Source organism: Lepisosteus oculatus, unplaced genomic scaffold (assembly GCF_040954835.1).
Source record: "Lepisosteus oculatus isolate fLepOcu1 unplaced genomic scaffold, fLepOcu1.hap2 HAP2_SCAFFOLD_213, whole genome shotgun sequence".
Classification (NCBI taxonomy): domain Eukaryota; kingdom Metazoa; phylum Chordata; class Actinopteri; order Semionotiformes; family Lepisosteidae; genus Lepisosteus; species Lepisosteus oculatus.
In genome coordinates this window covers 82,703-100,000 of record NW_027167753.1, presented here as the reverse complement: position 1 = coordinate 100,000, position 17,298 = coordinate 82,703, and the positions used below count along the sequence as shown (strand labels likewise).

The window sequence follows — 17,298 nt, the reverse complement described above, 5'->3', positions numbered from 1 at the left end:
TTCCGACATGAAGCCACCCTTAAGTCCTCTGAGGCGTGTCTGTCTGCAAGGCTTGTATTTTGGAAATGTTTTTTTGAAACGGAGAACGACTTTGAAATAGGCTTCCGCCGGCGCCTCGCGATCCAGGTAAGATTGTATCAAAAACGCAGCCGCGGCGGGGCTTGCTGTAGTCGTGGCCGAGTGGTTAAGGCGATGGACTAGAAATCAATTGGGGTCTCCCCGCGCAGGTTCGAATCCTGCCGACTACGTTGTCCACCTCCTGTCGTTGTGTTCCGGCGCAAGCAAAGAAACGTGCGTCTTTGCTGTTCCTGGTGGTTTTAAAACGCCAAATCGCTTGTACCCGCTGCCTTGGAAATAAATTCTTCAGCGTCTGCGAATGGCATTTTGCAGCTGGAAGCAGATGTCGACGCTTTTTGCACAGAGCACCAAAAAAGCGTCTTTTTTGAAGGCCCAGGCACTGAGCATTGGTGGTTCAGTGGTTGAATTCTTGCCTGCCCCGCGGGAGGCTCGGGTTCGATTCCCGGCCAATGCAGTGGCTTTTGCAGCGAGCGGCTCCATCACTTGCATCCCCTTGCAACTCGCAACTCAAAAAACCCACTGAAGCTAAGCAGGTGTGAGCCAGGTCAGTACCCGGATGAGGGTGAGCTACAGGGAAAAACAAAGCTTCCAGCTGGAAGCGGTGTTAATGGTGCCGGCGGTGGGGCGCTCACCCTGAGGTCTGTGCGGGTCCCAATGCCCCAGTATAGTGACGGAGATGCTGTGTTGTAAAAGGGCGCTGTCTTTTGGATGAGATGTAAAACCGAGGTCACAGCGCTCTGTGGTCATTAAAAATGACCACCAAAACCTTTGACAAAAGCTCTTGGTAATTGATGGTCTTCAATAATGCTTCTCCTTTAGGTACATTTTAAATCAGCTGAAAAATGCTGTGAAATGGGGGGGCACTTCAGGCCAGTGTAGGATTTGGGTTACAAGAACCATGAAACTGCACGAGAAAGCCCGTACACTGAATTACACGGCTTTCTATTCAAAGGAGGGCAAAAGAAATTCCCTGAGTTTGATTTTTTGCAGCACAGAGAGGAGCACTGTCGTGAGGCCGGTTAGCTCAGTTGGTTAGAGCGTGGTGCTAATAACGCCTAATCGTACGGGCCAGGTCCTTTTCTCCTTTCTTACCAAAGCTGTTAGGTTCCTTTCCGTGGTGAGATGGGTTGTCATGCAACACTGCCACATAGTGCCGACAGACAAGAGTGTTGCGGGAGAAGAGAAAAGTGTTTGAAGATTTAAGAGTGTCTTAGGTGGAGCCAAAATCAAGTGTCACAAATGAAGGTGGTTGGATTTCCAATGTTTAATATGGTAAAAATAAGCGGAAGTTATCTGCCGGTCCGGCACAGTCTGCCATGCTTTTGTCATATACTGTAAAGTGGTGTCGAACTGGAGCCTCACCATTTGCATATGTGAGGCTCCAGTTATACATCGAGTGTCACATTAAATGACAAAAATGAAGAGAGTTAAAGCAGCTGGAGAGGTTTTCTTACAACTTTTGAGCTGACACAGTTTTGGAAAATGTTTCCTTCACGCTGCACTGTACAATATAGGCAGCCAAGAGTTTCCAAAACAAAACAGAATTGACAGATTGGAGAAAATTCCCACTCGTCCTGAAGTTCCCAAAATCCAGCACTGAGCGTAAACAAAGTGTCTAAGTAGCGTGGGAATGCTAACACTAACCCTAGCTGGAGTTTGAGCAAACCAGCACTGAGAGTAAAAAGATGAGTCAAAGTAACGTCTAATCGGATTAGTTTCCTTAGAGCTGGTTCAGAGTTTGCTCAAGAGTTTACCTTTCACAGATGCGCAAAGAAGAATGTTGGGGGTGCACGCTTCAAGGCACCTTACAGCTGTAGAGACTGATTCGAGACGATTCATGGCGTGTGCTCGTTCCCATATACCGTACGCCCCGGGGTGCAGTGCAGGGATGACGTACAATACCGCTTGGGCACGTAACGGCGTTATATGCAAGTGCGGGACGTGAGGGTTTTCGTTTGTTCGTTTTGTTTTGCTCTGCTTTGCTTTGTTTTGCTTTCCATCGCGTTGGTAAGAGCGTAAATAAAAAGGCGATTCCTGCGTCTACCACTAAGGTAAGAGCTATTTCAAGTGCGGCGTGGTGCGGCTTTTCAAATGCTCAACAGGATGACTTCGCATGCACGCGTGCTTTCATGCAGTCGTGTGTGCAACCATGTCTGCTTACGTGCAAACGGGCGTGGTTTCATGTATGCAAAAAACTTTCCTGGGCTCTTCTGAAGCACATAAAATTATTTGGAGATATACATTTGTCTTGTTTTCCTCTTAGGCTCTAGAATTGATAACTTTTTTTTCATTTTTGGCATTTTTCATAATTTTCTAGAAAGTGGTTGCAAGCCCGATATCATGCAAAGAAACTTCAGGATTCGGGGATCAGTCAATGGATTTTCTTCAAAGTTGGATTTTTGCACTCTGTTGACCAAGAGATGTTGTTCTATAATGTTTTTTTTTCAAATTTAAAAATATCATTTTTTCATGGAGCTTTGAAGGGGATGGATTCACCCTCCTTTAGCCAGGACAGAGCTCCAGGAGCCTGCGTAGGATTCTAGCTTTCTCCCCTTGCAGGCACCTGGCACAGAAGACAATATTTTTTTCCTTAAAATCTTTTTTTTTGTGTTCCTTGTTGTTCCAAACTTAATTTTAATCACTTTTAATTAGAGATTTTATTAAAAATAGTGCAATAAATGACTAATTTCACAAAAATTAATGTAATATAAAACGGATGTTTTCAACTTTATTGTAGTGTTTTAGAAACTAATATGTCTTCAAAAATGGTTGTTTTTCACTCCTATGAATGAAAACTGTTGTTATATGATGTTTTTTTTTTCAAATTTTAAATGATCATTTTTTCATGGAGCTTTGAAGGGGATGGATTCACCCTCCTTTAGCCAGGACAGAGCTCCAGGAGCCTGGGTAGGATTCTAGCTTTCTCCCCTTGCAGGCACCTGGCACAGAAGACATCATTTTTTTCCTTAAAATCTTTTTTTTTGTGTTCCTTGTTGCTCCAAACTTAATTCTATTCACTTTTAATTAGAGATTATATTAAAAATAGTGCAATAAATGACTAATTTCACTAAAAATACTAAAAGTAATATAAAACGGATGTTTTTAACTTTATTGTAGTGTTTTAGAAACTAATATGTCTTCAAAAATGGTTATTTTTCACTCCTAGGAATGAAAGCTGTTGTTATATGATGTTTATTTTCAAATTTTGAAAAAGCAAAGGATTCTAGCTTTCTCCCCTTGCAGGCATCGGACACAGAGAACCTCATGGTTTTCCTAAAAATCATTTTTTATGTTCCCTGGTGTTCCAAACTTAGTTTTAATCAATTTTAATTTGTTATGTTACAAACAGGGTAATAAAGTCTTAATTGGACTATAACTAATGTCATATTGTCTGCTACAAAACTGATATTTTCAGCTCTATTGTAGAGATTCTAGAATCAACTAATAAAGAATTGAAATAAAAAAAGGGCATAAGAAGACATTACCAACAACGACCACATGATGGAGATATTGTCTAGACATTACCAACAACGACCACAAGATGGAGATATTGTCTAGACATTACCAACAACGACCACAAGATGGAGATATTTTCCAAAGAGGCAAGAGGGGCAAAGCTGCGATAAGGTAAAATCATTTTTTGAAAGAGATTGTTGTCAGAATGCACATCCGTATCCCAAACAGAATCTCTAGTAAAATATGATCATTTGTGAAACAGGCAAATGAGTGTCAGCTACAATATGATTGCTACATATCTGCATTTGTTGGTATTTAAGGAGTAAGAGTGCAGGTTTAAACCTGCGATCCAGTGTGTTGAAGAATTTCACAACACTACCTCTAGCACATATGGAAATAAATCCTCATAATGATTATTGCCCTGGGCATGTACCAAAAAAGCAGTGAGCATATATATATATATCACTGGGTTGAAGCTAGAAACACAGAATAACTGCAAACACATCCTAAATACAGTGTTCCAGCACCTTTGACCTCATCCAGAACGTATCATTTCTTGAAAGGGATTGCTGTCCGAATGCACATCTGAATCCCAAACAGAATCTCTAGTAAAATACGATCATTTGTGAAACAGGCAAATGACTGTCTCAGGGGCCCATTTCTCATTGTCAGACACATGTATGCAATGCTTTCACTGTGCATTGAGCAATAGGGATCAAAAACACCGCAGGTAAGGTTAGAAGTCATGTTCTATGATCATTTCTTTCAGCATTAGGGACTAAATATACTAAACGTATGATGCTAAAATGTTATTTTTACATATATTAATGTAATAAATGATTGCTTATGCTTTATAAACAAATCTAATTATAATAAAAGCTTAAGTTTTGTATTTATCTTGTACCATAGAACATGATTTTCTTTGTATTTCAAGCCCACAAAATGTCCAAATGATGCACCTTTGACCTCATCCAGAACGTATCATTTCTTGAAAGGGATTGCTGTCCGAATGCACATCTGAATCCCAAACAGAATCTCTAGTAAAATACGATCATTTGTGAAACAGGCAAATGACTGTCTCAGGGGCCCATTTCTCATTGTCAGACACATGTATGCAATGCTTTCACTGTGCATTGAGCAATAGGGATCAAAAACAGAATGGAAACAGACATGGAAACCAACGAGGATGGGATTTGAACCCATGCGTGCAAAGCACAATGGATTAGCAATCCATCGCCTTAACCACTCGGCCACCTCGTTAACAAAACTGGGCTGTCCCAACTGGGTTGGCGCGCTCCAGATGATCTTTTTCTTTTTTTTCCCTCGTACTCGAGGGTCATTTTCCTGTTCCACATGCGATTTCAACATTTTCCTTGGGAGATGTCAAGCTAGCAAGCCACTGCTGTGGTTCAGTGGCCAGCGTGGAGTTCAGTGGCCCTGTTGTACACAGAAAGCACATTGAGCTCCTTGGACATGAAAAGTTCCAGATAAAAGCCATTTGTCATCCTTTCTCTTGGTGTCGATGTTGCTATTGTATGTAAAGGTGGCAACTTGCTCAGCGAGCAGGCGGAGCACACACCGAATGCAGATGTGTCTGAGTGGTGTGTCCAAGTGGCTGCAAAAGGACAGCACTCCCGGGGCGCTGTGGCTTAGTTGGTTAAAGCGCCTGTCTAGTAAACAGGAGGCCCTGGGTCTGAATCCCAGTGGATAACCGCCTACGGCTAGACTTAATTAAATGCAAGTATTCATTTCCTGTCTTTAACACGACTTGTTTTTCTTAAAATGGATGCAACTTGCAAAACATGAAATACAAACCTTGCTAATCAGCGCTAGCAGCTGGCAAAAAAAAAGAAGTCAGCAATGTTTTTTTTCTTTAACCTTAACCCTGCTAATGGAGAAGAGTTAAACGACCGAGTCTATGCAGCTTAAACGGTGCGCACGTCGGGTTCTTAGCTGAAAGGGTGGTAAATCACGCTCACCCCAGTCCTTAATCTTTTAAAGAGGATACAAAATTGAACCTAGTCGCCACATCACATACATCCTGTTCAATGATAAAAAGGTAACATCTATCCTCGCTCCAGAGTAAATCTCACGTTGAGGGCATATTTTTTTTCACTTTACCGTGAATCGGGCTCGGCTGCACAGAGGAGAGAGCAGAGCAATGAGGTCACGGGGACAGGGGAGTCACACGCTGGCTGTTTGAACACGCGGAAGATCACTGAGGGATCCACAGTATATGGACCCTCCGTGCGCAATCAGTCCGCACTCCGGACTCTGAAACCTGCCATCCGAGTTAAGATCTCGGCAGAACCTGAAGCGCAGTTCCTTCTTAAAACGTAATCTGGTGAGCATTTCTAGAATCGTACTTGTATAGATGCAGCCTTTAATGTGTTGCTAGGTTAAAATTGATGACTTCTTGTATTTCAGTAGGCAACTGCCCTCTTGATTTTGGATTTAATTTCTTTATTACAGTGGCGCTTTTATGAAGCCAAGGGACCAGGGAGCTGCCCCAGTACTGGGATGGCCAGTTCGAAATCATAGAAACTATTGTCAATTCCAGTCCCATGTCAGTGCGAGCAGGGATTTTGACATCTTGTTTTGCTATGTTCTGCACCAACAGGCAGGTGGCTCGGCCATTCCGTTCCAGTTTGGGGGTACAACAGACTGCTAGGTTCAGTCTGATAAACTGAGCTGATGGTTGGAAGAAAACCATCTCAGCGTCCATTCTCTGTCCCTTCTTTAGGACAAGGCGTACCGGAAACCCTGCTGTTGACGCAGGAACGATCAGGTCCGATTCGTTTACTACCTGGCAGGCCTGAGGAATCGTCTGACCTGACCGAATGTTCTCGGGGTCACCGCTTAGAGAGTGGGCATCTGGGTCCACCCGTTTCCACAGCACACTGTTTACTGTGTCCAGCTGGGCGCCCAGTCGAACCAATAGGTCTGCACCAATGCAGACCGAATGGGTCAGCTGAGGTGCTACCTGGAAGTAGTGAGCAAACTTCCTTTTTCCGATGGAGATGGAAGCTACACAGCTTCCTTTGCTCCAAATGGACCTATGAGGTGGGGGTGCCCACCACAGAACCTGTGACTGCGTCACCAGGGTCACCTGACAGCTTCGCGACAGGTCCTCGAACAGACCTTCACTGATTATGGACTTCTCAGAGCTGAGGCTAAGAATTACATCATCAACCTGCACTTCTGCCACCTGGACCCCCTCCCACCACCATGGGGTGGTAGTCCTGGACCCCCTGAGGTACCAGGGTGCACAGAAAGGACTCCCATTCATTACCGGACAGGGAGATCCACTCTTCTTCAGGGATGAAAAGGGGGTGTGCTTTACCTGGCGGGTCAAGCAGCTGCTCGGAGCACTGCTCCTGTAGTTGGGAGACCGTGGGAGTGCTGGCCTGGGCAGGACTTCCCTGTAGTTTTGGAAAGCAAGAAGAGACATTTATTCTCATCCAGAGGAACCAGGAGGAACCTCCAACTCAGCTATAGTGTTCAGTGGGCACTGTGTGATCACAGCATAACCACTGAATCCCCCTTTTTGCTGTGCAACAGGCTTAGGGTTTTTGACCTGAGCCCACAATTTTCCACGCTGGCAGTCCACCAGAGGCTCCAGCCTGTCAAGCAGGTCTTGGCCAATGAGTAGTGGCTCTCTTTTTAACCTAGAGATGTAAACAGGATGCACCATGTTCATTGGCCCGAACCTAAGTGCCACCCACACTCGGTGTGTGATCCTGGCATGATCCTGGGTATAGCTGGAAATATCTATCTTACACGGTTCTACCTTAAGTCTGATGCCTTTTCCTTTCGCTACTCGTTTGAGCTCGCTGAGTAGATCGGCTGACATCAAACTAATTTCAGCCCCAGTGTCAATCAGTGCTTCTCTATCTAAGACGTTTTCAAGAAAAACCTTGATATAAATACGCCTTGCTTTGCCTTTCTGGCTGAGATTCCCTAAGAATTGTTGGAAGCCTGCCTTTTCTTTGACTTCAGGGGCGGGGTCAGCGCCCAACTCAGAGTCACAGCCTTCTTCCAGGCAGGAACCCTCCCACCCAATCAGATAGACTGAGGGAGGGGCTTGGGACGGATCCCCGCCTCCTCCAGTGAGAAGGGGCGTGGTCCCCCTAAGCTCATTCACACTTCTGGCATTCGGTGCGGAAGGTTTACCCTGTCCTGATCTCTCAGGCAGGGCTTGTTCAAGCCTGGCCAGGCGGGCTGCAGTCGACTCCCTTCGTCCAGTCTTATGATAGACTCTGCCTGAGCCCTTGCCTTCCCCGTAGCGCTCACGGCGGCTCTGACGCTTAGTGCGGTCCTGCCTGCCTATTTTGTGCCGGGGCTTAGCGAGCTCAGGAACCTCAGCTGCCTCGAGCTGAGGCGAGTCGTCAACCCTGCTGGCTTTAGTGGCGAACACGGCCGTTTTAGCAGGTTTTCGCTCTGAGGAAGCAGAGACTTCAGCTCCCCAGGCTTTTTGAGCCAACCTTCTAATGTCAGCCATTTTCATCGCTGTGTGTGCATCACAATCATTTTCCTGACTGAGGGATGCAGATTAGCAATGAATAAACCTTTGAAATTCACGTTCTCTTCGCAACCCTCTTCATTCCGCCCTGCAAAATAAGTGCGCCTAAGCCTCTGATAATAGTCGCGAGGGGCTTCAGCTTTTTCGTGCTTAATATGGTGCACAGCAGCCACGGCAGCTATGGGATCGATAAAAGCCGAAAATTCTCCGATCATTGCCTGACACAGCTCCTCAAAGCTATTACAGACTTCCGGTCCTTGTCTAGACATCCACTCGTGGATCGCTCGGCTGGTAGTTTTCCTTACTTACATAGCCTTTTCCTGTTCGGACGCTTCGGGCATAAACTGCAAAGTATATCTCAGCTCATCGATGTAGGTCTCCACATTATTCCCTGACACTGACGGGTCAAACCTTTCTACATCTTTGGCTAACTGCCTCAGGGAGTGGAGGTTAATTTTTACGGTTTCTCCGCGGGCAGGGAGACGGCCGTGATCAGGAGCAGGGGGTCTATGCCTGAACTGACTCGCCCTTGCGTTTCGCGCAGGACTCGGCGATCTCCCCCATGCCGATCCGACCACAGACCCTGGCCGGGAGAAACCTCCTCCCGGCGCGCTGGGTGAGCGCTCCGGGCTGCTAGGTGGGCTGGCATGCAAGTGGGATCTAGTCTATTTTGCTTCCAGTACGGCAGCATCTGACTCCTTTTGCCTTTCCTGGCTGAGCTCATTTAAACTCTCAATTTCTTTTTCTTTTTCTTTCGAGCTCCCTTCCAGGTCTCTCCTAGCTACCTCAGCCGCAGTTTCTCTAGCAGACAAGTCATCTAATTTACCTAAAACTTCCCTGAGTCAGTCTTCACTTTCCTCATTTTTCACTCTCTTTTCTCTGATTATATCCAACAACTCGACTCGCTCCACCTTATATCTTTCTAGCGTTCCCTGAAGCTTTTGAAACTTTGTCAGCTCGGACAAAGACAGTTCCAGCTGTTTAGCTAGATTTAAGGTGAAACTCGATAGGACCAGAACTGCGTTCACAGACACTCCTGTGTTAAGCTGGTTCGCTACCTTAGCTACTAAATCTACTTGCAGCTTCTCAATATCATCAAAGTTCAACTTTTCGATACCACTCCAGTAACCAGGATTGTCGTCGCTAGAAATAGTACTTATAAGCGACTCCACTTCAGACATTTTAGCAGCCATTGTCATTACGTCAGAGAAACTTTAAGAGTATTACTTTTTTTTTTCTTTTTCCAAAATACAGTATGGAATCTAGACACCCGAGCAGATGGATTTCCAATCAGCACACGTTACACTAAACGCTAGAAAACAGGGGGATTTCTTTACGCAGTTATCAGCACACCCGGTATTCGCGTATAGAAGCCGCGGTGCTGTGCTGAACTTCAGTTATTCTGTGCGACTGATTCTCATTTCATTCTAAACTCACCCACCCAGGGACGCCATTAAATGTAATGGTTTGATGGGTTTACTGAGACAATTATTAATTGTAGCAGTAATCACAAGGTTGTTCGTTGGGGCTTTTAGAAAATCAATCGTCAGAACAACTAACAACGCACACACAGGGGTTCAATACACTAGATACATTTATTAATATAAATTGTGCACCAAACATATACTAGTCTGCCTGGATACGAGTGGCAGACCTTACTGTGAGGGTTATCAATATACAAGGTATATAATCCCGAAGAGATGCAAACACAAAGAGATACACAACAGAGAATATATGTCAATATATATCGTTCGGTTACCAAATCGCTAATCAGTGTTATTACCCACTGTTACTCTAAACTCGGAAGTAAATACATTACTCATGAATTAAATTGATAACAACTTGTGTTGAGGTACAATTAAATTCTCGAGACGCAATGTAGAACATGGGGTTTACTTATCCACTGTGTATGGATTTGGAATTTCCCGGCACGAACACCAAACCAGCTGACAGGCTCTGTTGCAGCCTCTGTTCCAGCGGTTGTCCAATGGGCGTTGTCCCGGCGTCCTCTGGCTACCGGCCAACCAGTCAAGGTGCAGCTCGGAGTAGGACGGGCGGAGGAATCTGACTGCGGCGCGCAGGGCAGTCGTTGCTCCGAGGGGATCTACCAGCAGTCCGGCTGGCTGGTAGAAAGTCTCTATGCACAGAGTGTGACCGCGAGTCCTCACAAGTCACTCTTGTGCCTGGGAAGAAGCTGGTTCGTTCCCGGTCCAGCACTGCTTCTGAATAAGCTATTCAGGTTGTCGACGAGGGTCCAACTGTAGGGTCCAACTGTCCAACACAAACACAATCTGTGGCGTTTAGCGTGACAGTCTTGCAGGCATCGTGCTGTCTCACTGCAATACTATACCGCTGGAGGAAACAGTCCATCTGGCCATGAAACTCATTTGAACGTCTAGCTACAGCAACTAACAATATCATGATTTATTCAGGATGTGTGGAATCACCACGTCCCGGAGACAGCTTCCGAAATCGTGAGCATTCTCTGGTGGTGTCCTGCAGGGCACCTGTTGGCGTGCGTTGGTGATATAGTGGTGAGCATAGCTGCCTTCCAAGCAGTTAACCCGGGTTCGATTGCCGGCCAACGCAGTGGCGATTGGTTTCAAATGCTGTCATGAGCCTTGGATTGTGACTAGCAAAGCGCAGCCTTTTGAAAAACGGAATGCAAAACAGAATTGAAGGAGAATCTTACAGGGGATTCTGAGCGGTGTCTGCATACACGCAGTCCGATACGGGTGCTGAAAGCTTGAGCTACTCTCAATGTCATGCTGCCTTTCCCCGGAGTAAATCTGTTACATTGAAAGAATGCTTCTGGCAGGTTCAAAAAGCGACCCTTGTTAATTGGAGAAATCAATGATTTCGAATGAATTCTGTATGCGTTAAAAGACAGCTATACACAGAAAACATGCAGGACACTGCTCATGATGTTTCCCGAGCCGAAACACAGTGCGTTTTTCCAAGCCATCTGACAAAGCCCGCCCACTGAAAACTGCAGCAGATCGTGTAAAGACGTTCAACTTTGTAACTACTGCACGCACAGGAAGCAGAATAAATTCCTCTTTTCCGGTTTTATTTATGCGAACCATAAATAAACCAAATAAACCAAGTTGCAAGAGGCCCGCACCCACAGCACAAATTGCGCAGCCTAGGCCACCTCCTCGCCCCGCACGCCACCGCCTCCTGCTGGGCCCACTCTTTCGCACACTCACACGCCACACTAACACTCAAAAGTGTGGGCAAAACAAGAAAACGAGCGCACCGTTTCCTACACATCTGCAGTCACCGTTGCGCATTCGCAGCATGTCCCGGGATGCAATTCGGCCTCATTTGCATAACTCCAGACCGGCAGATCGCCACGCAAGCTCGCGACGTGCGCCTGCCACACACCGAACAAACCTTTTCAGCAATTTCCAAAAAACGGGCCTGCTCGCCTGCCCACAAGGCTCCATCTCTTACCTGCTCTCCAGAGCCTGCTGCCTTCTGTGCTTTTCTCTCGGCACCGCTGCAGCGCACACAACTCCTGCAGCGGGAGGGGGGGAGAAAGTTCCCGCGCTCCGCCGCAGGGAAGGCTCGCTCCGTGCGCACACGTCCTTTCGATGCCAGTCCAACAAGTGCTCCGCATTAGCTGCGTCGGGGCTCCGGGGTGTCGCACCTCACCTCACCTCACCTCGCACTGCCCCCTCCTTGAATGTCTGCCGCTGGGCATGCCCCACTCTCCTCCGCCTTATCTTATCGCGTGTGAGCACCGACAATGGCCACAATGCCGGGGAATGGCACCTGTAAATTAATTCTCTTCTCTTGCAGCCTGAGATCATGTCCTTCTTTTGGCTCCCTCCAGTTCTGATAAAAAATCTCACTCTTAGATTTGTTAATTTTTGCGGATGAAGCCAAAGAGAAACGATCACAGCACTGCAGAGCTCTGCTAATTGAGGCATTGTCAGAGAGGAGCAGGGTCATCCATGTATAGAGATGTCTTTACCTCTCCTCCCCCACTTCCAGGCACTGGTATCCCATTAATGGCCTGATCCTGGCGCAAGGCACAGGCTAAGGGCTCCATAGCCAAAACGAATAACAAGGGGGATAATGGGCAGCCCTGCCTCACCCCTGAACAGACTTCAAAGGTGCGTGATCTATTGCCATTAACCATGACTCTGCTGTTGCTACCTGTGTACAGCAGGTTAATCCACTTTCTCATGATGGGGCCAAACTTCATGTGCTCAAGTACCGATGTTAAGTACTGCCGGTTTAGGCGGTCAAAGGCCTTTTCTAGGTCTACACCTAAAATGCACAGAGGGAGGGAGCGATCCTCTGAGTACAGACAGACATCCCTCAACAAGGCCAGGTTGTCGCTCATCAGGCGTCCTGCTATCCCACAAGTCTGTTCTTTCCCTACCAGTGAGGCCACTACATTTTGTAGGCGCAGGAAAAGGGCTTTGGACAGGATCTTAGTGTCCACGCCTAACAGGCTGAGGGGTCTCCAGTTCTTTATGTCATTCTTTGCTCCTTTCTTAAACAAGAGAGAGATAGTGCCTTCTCTTAAGGAGTCAGGCAGCAATTCTGTCTTATAGCTTCGCTCGAATAGGAGCAGTAGCGGATCCTGAAGCAGATCCCAAAAGGTGCAATAAAATTCTTTAGGGAGCCCGTCAGCACCCGGAGTTTTCCTCTTCTGTAAGCTCTCCATAGCCTGTCTCAGCTCTTCTATTGTCAAATCCCTCTCAAGTACTTCCCTATCTTCTTCACTCAAAACGTTTTCTAGCTTTGAGGTAAAAAAATGAATTTCTTCATCCTTTACCTCTGTAGAGCTGTACAGTCTTGAGTAGAAGGCCTTGGTGCAGGAGAGGATAGCACTCGGCTCTGTTCTCTCTCGTCCCTCCTCATCAACTACACTTTCCATGACAGACTTGGAGCCTACCACTTTCCTGAAAAAGAAGCGAGTACACTTCTCATTTTCTTCCAAGAACTGCACTCTGCTTCTTAACAGCACTCCTCGACTACTTTCTTCGGCTATGCTCCGGATGTCCTTTTTTAAAAGGGTGATATCCTCGAGCACAGCGAAGCCACTGTGCAGCATCGTGTAGAGACGCTGCAGCTGCCTCTGTTTCCTGGCTAGCACTCCTCTCCGTCTGGCAGCAGCCTTCCTTCCCTCAGCCATGAAAAAGGCCTTTGTCCTCATCTTCACCTCCTCCCACCACTCTCCTACTGACCCGTACAGACACTGCAAGGACAGCCACTGTGATAGTTTCTCCTTGTAGCGGGATACTACCCCCTCGTTCTCTAGCAGCTTAGTGTTGAGTTTCCAGAGGCCTGGGCCAAAGACAGTCCCGCCCTGGAGTTCCACTCTACACCCTAAAGCCTGATGATCTGAGAAGAAGACAGGCTGAAGAGTGACCCCAACAACTTTCACTCTCTCTGAGACAAAGCAATAGTCAATTCTGGAGCTGCTATTCCTCCCTGACCATTTATATCCTGCTGTTGTGGGATATATACATCTATATGTGTCTGAGAGTTTAAAGTCTTGAACTAAGTTTTGCAGGGCCAGTGAGCTGGAATCCAATTTTATCGGAGAGCTAGACTGCCTGTCTGTGTGCTCTAAGATACAATTAAAATCCCCTCCCACTATCACGTCTGTGCTACTTAACAATAGGGGAGAGAGTGCCTTGAGTAGCTCCACCCTTCCTCCCACGTCAGTAGGACAATACACATTGATTAGCCGCAGGTTAACGGTCCCCCATTCCACATCCACACACAGCAACCTGCCATCTATGACCCTCTGAATACTTTTCAATTTGAAAGCCCATCCTTTGAAAAGAATGGCCACGCCAGAGGCTCTGTTGTTATTGTCCCCTGACCAAACAGAAGGCCCTTTATCCCACCTATCTTCAAAGCTTTTATACCTCTCTTGATAGGCTAAAGCACACTCCTGCAACATCAACACATCTCCCTCTCTCTGCTGGAGGTAATCAAAGACACACTGGCATTTAACTCTGTCATTGATACCTCTGGTGTTAAGAGAAATTATGTTTAGAGCCATATTACATAAGAAAGTGGAACCAGTCTTTACAAAACACATTTCTCTTCGGTCTCACCTGTTACCTTCTCTTTTTCTTTTTCTTCTTACCAATTTCCTGCCAGCCATCCTCTGAATGAGCCTTCATCAGGGTGGCAGCAGTAAAAGCGTTCACGGAGTCCATTTCAAGGAAGGGGGTAGAAGGAGGGGTGGAGGGGTTCCAGCTGTCCCTATCGCCATGCTCTCCTTCCTCCTCGCTCGGGGAGAAAACAGAGTCATTTTTCCTTTTCCTCAAGTCCAGCTCCTGGTAGCACTGAGGGGAAAGGGGTGCAGCCGATGCACCAGTCTCCTCTTCCCCCTCACCCACCAGCTGTTGCAGATCCTCCGTGACGGACTGGATGGAGGAGAGGAGGGCATCTGTAGCACTTGCAGAGTCTGAGAAAAGCAGCTCCGCTGAATCCTGGGTATCGTCGCTGGACCCGCTCCACCGGTGGGGGCCCCACAATGGCCCTCGTTCTGAGGAGCAGGAGTGGGGGAGGGGTCCTCGCTGTTCTCTGGGGTTTTCAAACCCTCGTGCTTGTCTGGCGCAGTCTGCGGTTGTGGGAGCGTAGTGGATTTCTCTTCCACCGGCCCCGGAGCCACAGCAGGACTGATCCTGGCTGGAGGCTGAGACTCTTTGTTCAACAAGGGTTCTTTGTTTGACTTGTTGTTTGCTTTGGCTTTTCGGGCCGGTTTGGCTGAAACAAGCACTGCCTCATCCTTTCTCATTTTGAGTTTATTGGCGTAGGCGTGAGGGCAGTTCTTAAAAACGTGTCCTTCCGAGCCACATAAATTGCACTTTGGCAGCATTGAACAGTCAGAGGCTAAATGTCCCTGTTTGCCACAGGTCTTGCAGCATTTCACAGTGCAGGACGATGCCAGGTGTCCCACAGCACCACAGCGCCGACGCACCTTTGGTTGTCCCACATAAAAAACATAGCCATTGCAGGCGCCCAGCCGGATTGTAGAGGGCAGGTGCCTTAAGCCTCCATTTACATTGTCCGGTAGCAAGCGAACCTCGAATTTCCTTGCTCCTGTTTTTATACCGTCAACATCTCTAACCTCAGTTCCATGGTGGACTGTGCAGTACTGCTTAAGCCAGGTGTGAATGTCCTCCGTCTTTGCCATTTCCGAGAACATAACAACATGCACCGTTTTCCTCTCTCTCTGTGTCAGAGGCTGCAAGTTGATCTTCTCAAAGGCAGGAACTTTCCCTCTTTTTGCCTCAAACACATCCACACATTGTTCAAACAGAGATTAGGTAGCAAAAACAACCTCAAATGCTTTCTGACCTGGGAGAGCGAAGATGAAATCCAAGTGCCGAGGTTCAAAGCCAAGTTCCTTCTGTAACACTTTTCTGCCTAACTGCATACGATCCATGAAGAGGTCATCCAAAAGCTCAAAACGTACAGCATTCTTGCGGGATCCAAAGGTTGCCATCTCAAACTGCAAAACAAACACTGCTTCCAGAAAACAAGAAAACAATCCAACTACACCAACTACAGGCTGATCAAGGTATCTCCCCTGCCAGGTAAGCCGAGAGCCGCAGGCGATGAGCCCGGAGCTGAACGGGCCCCACTGGCTCGTTTGTAAGGCCAGGTGCATTGCCAACCACGACCGGCAGGGCAGAGGGCTTGAAGGCGGCCTGGGCTCCTGCAGCTGTCCAGCCACGCACTCTGGTTTCTCTTCATCTCGTACAAATCTTTTGCCTTTTACTAAAGATTTCCATGGAGAGGAGCATGAATGAGTTCCATACAATTTTTGTGCTTCCCTGCCTTCGGGTGGGGCGCAGCTGGGCTGGTCAAAGAGAGAAAACAAAACCGCTCACAATCGCTCTTACAATGCAGTAAGTAGCACAGGCTACTTAGGGAGTAGGCTGATGTGTTTAAAAACAACCAGCGCCAGGCAGGAGTTGAACCTCCAAACTCCTAATCCATAGTCAGACACATTATCCATTGCACCACTGACCCTGGTGTGACATTGCAGGACTGTAACCCAGTGAGCTTAGCACTGCAACTAGTAAAATATTACCCCCGGTCCATTCTTTTCCAAAAGTGAGAAACACCTGTTTTCTACATTTTGTCTGTTTTAAAATCATATCTCTTTAAACCAAACCAAGAGTTTGTCTTTTGCACTGATATTCTGATTCATTTCGATTTCAAAGAAAAAAAAACATTACCTTCCAAAGCATCATAAAATTGTCCCTTCCTCCAGACTCTACTTCTCTCTTGTAGTAGTACAGCAGACCTTTCCAGGTGAGCAGATCACAGAGTCCGAAATGAGCTTCCTCCATCAAGCAAAGTACCTGAACATGACTCTGTCATCATAAAAGCGCCCCTGTAATAAAGAAATTAAATCCGAAATCAAGAGGGCAGTTGCCTACTGAAGTTCAAGAAGTCATAAATTTTAACCTAGCAACACATTAAAGGCTGCATCTATACAAGTACGATTCTAGAAATGCTCACCAGATTACGTTTTAAGAAAGAACTGCGCCTCAGGTTCCGCCGAGATCTTAACTCGGATGGCAGGATTCAGAGTCTGGAGTGTGGAATGATGGCGCACGGAGGGTCCACATACTGTGGATCCCTCAGTGATCTTCCGCGTGTTCAAACCGCCAGCGTGTGACTCCCCTGTCCCCGTGACCTCATTGCTCTGCTCTCGCCTCTGTGCAGCTGTGCCCGACTCATGGTAAAGTGGAAAAAAATATGCCCTCAACGTGAGATTTACACTGGAGTGAGGATAGTTGTTACCTTCTTATCGTTGAAACGGATGTATGTGATATGGCGACTAGGTTCTTCTCCATTAGCAGGCTTAAGGTTAAAGAAAAAAACATTGCTGACTTCTTTTTTTTTTGCCAGCCGCGAGCGCTGATTAGCGAGGTTTGTATTTCATATTTTGCAAGTTGCATCCATTTTAAGAAAAACAAGTCGTTCAAGACAGGAAATGAATACTTGCATTTAATTAAGTCTAGACGTATGCGGTTGTCCATAATGACCAGTTCTGTTCGAGAACACAGAACAAAAAAAGGCACCACTGGGATTCAGACCCAGGATCTCTTGTTTACTAAACAGGCACTTTAACCAACTAAGCCACGGCGCCCTGGGAGTGCTGTCTTTTTGCAGCCACTTGGACACACCACTCAGACACATCTGCATTCGGTGTGTGCTCCGCCTGCTCGCTGAGCAAGTTGCCACCT

At 46.8% G+C, this 17,298-nt stretch overlaps 4 non-coding genes across 4 annotated transcripts; 3 read left to right on the top strand and 1 right to left on the bottom strand.

The window, feature by feature from the left end:
- The first annotated feature begins 166 nt into the window (after positions 1 to 166).
- trnas-aga (transfer RNA serine (anticodon AGA)) lies at positions 167 to 248 on the top strand. The gene has a single exon. It is a non-coding gene; the product is annotated as a tRNA-Ser (tRNA).
- A 4,464-nt stretch (positions 249 to 4,712) lies between these two features.
- On the bottom strand, positions 4,713 to 4,794 carry trnas-gcu (transfer RNA serine (anticodon GCU)). The gene has a single exon. It is a non-coding gene; the product is annotated as a tRNA-Ser (tRNA).
- Positions 4,795 to 10,573: 5,779 nt separating this feature from the next.
- On the top strand, positions 10,574 to 10,645 carry trnag-ucc (transfer RNA glycine (anticodon UCC)). The gene has a single exon. It is a non-coding gene; the product is annotated as a tRNA-Gly (tRNA).
- Positions 10,646 to 15,773: 5,128 nt separating this feature from the next.
- LOC138227020 (U5 spliceosomal RNA) lies at positions 15,774 to 15,890 on the top strand. The gene has a single exon (XR_011184809.1). It is a non-coding gene; the product is annotated as a U5 spliceosomal RNA (small nuclear RNA).
- Positions 15,891 to 17,298: the final 1,408 nt, after the last annotated feature.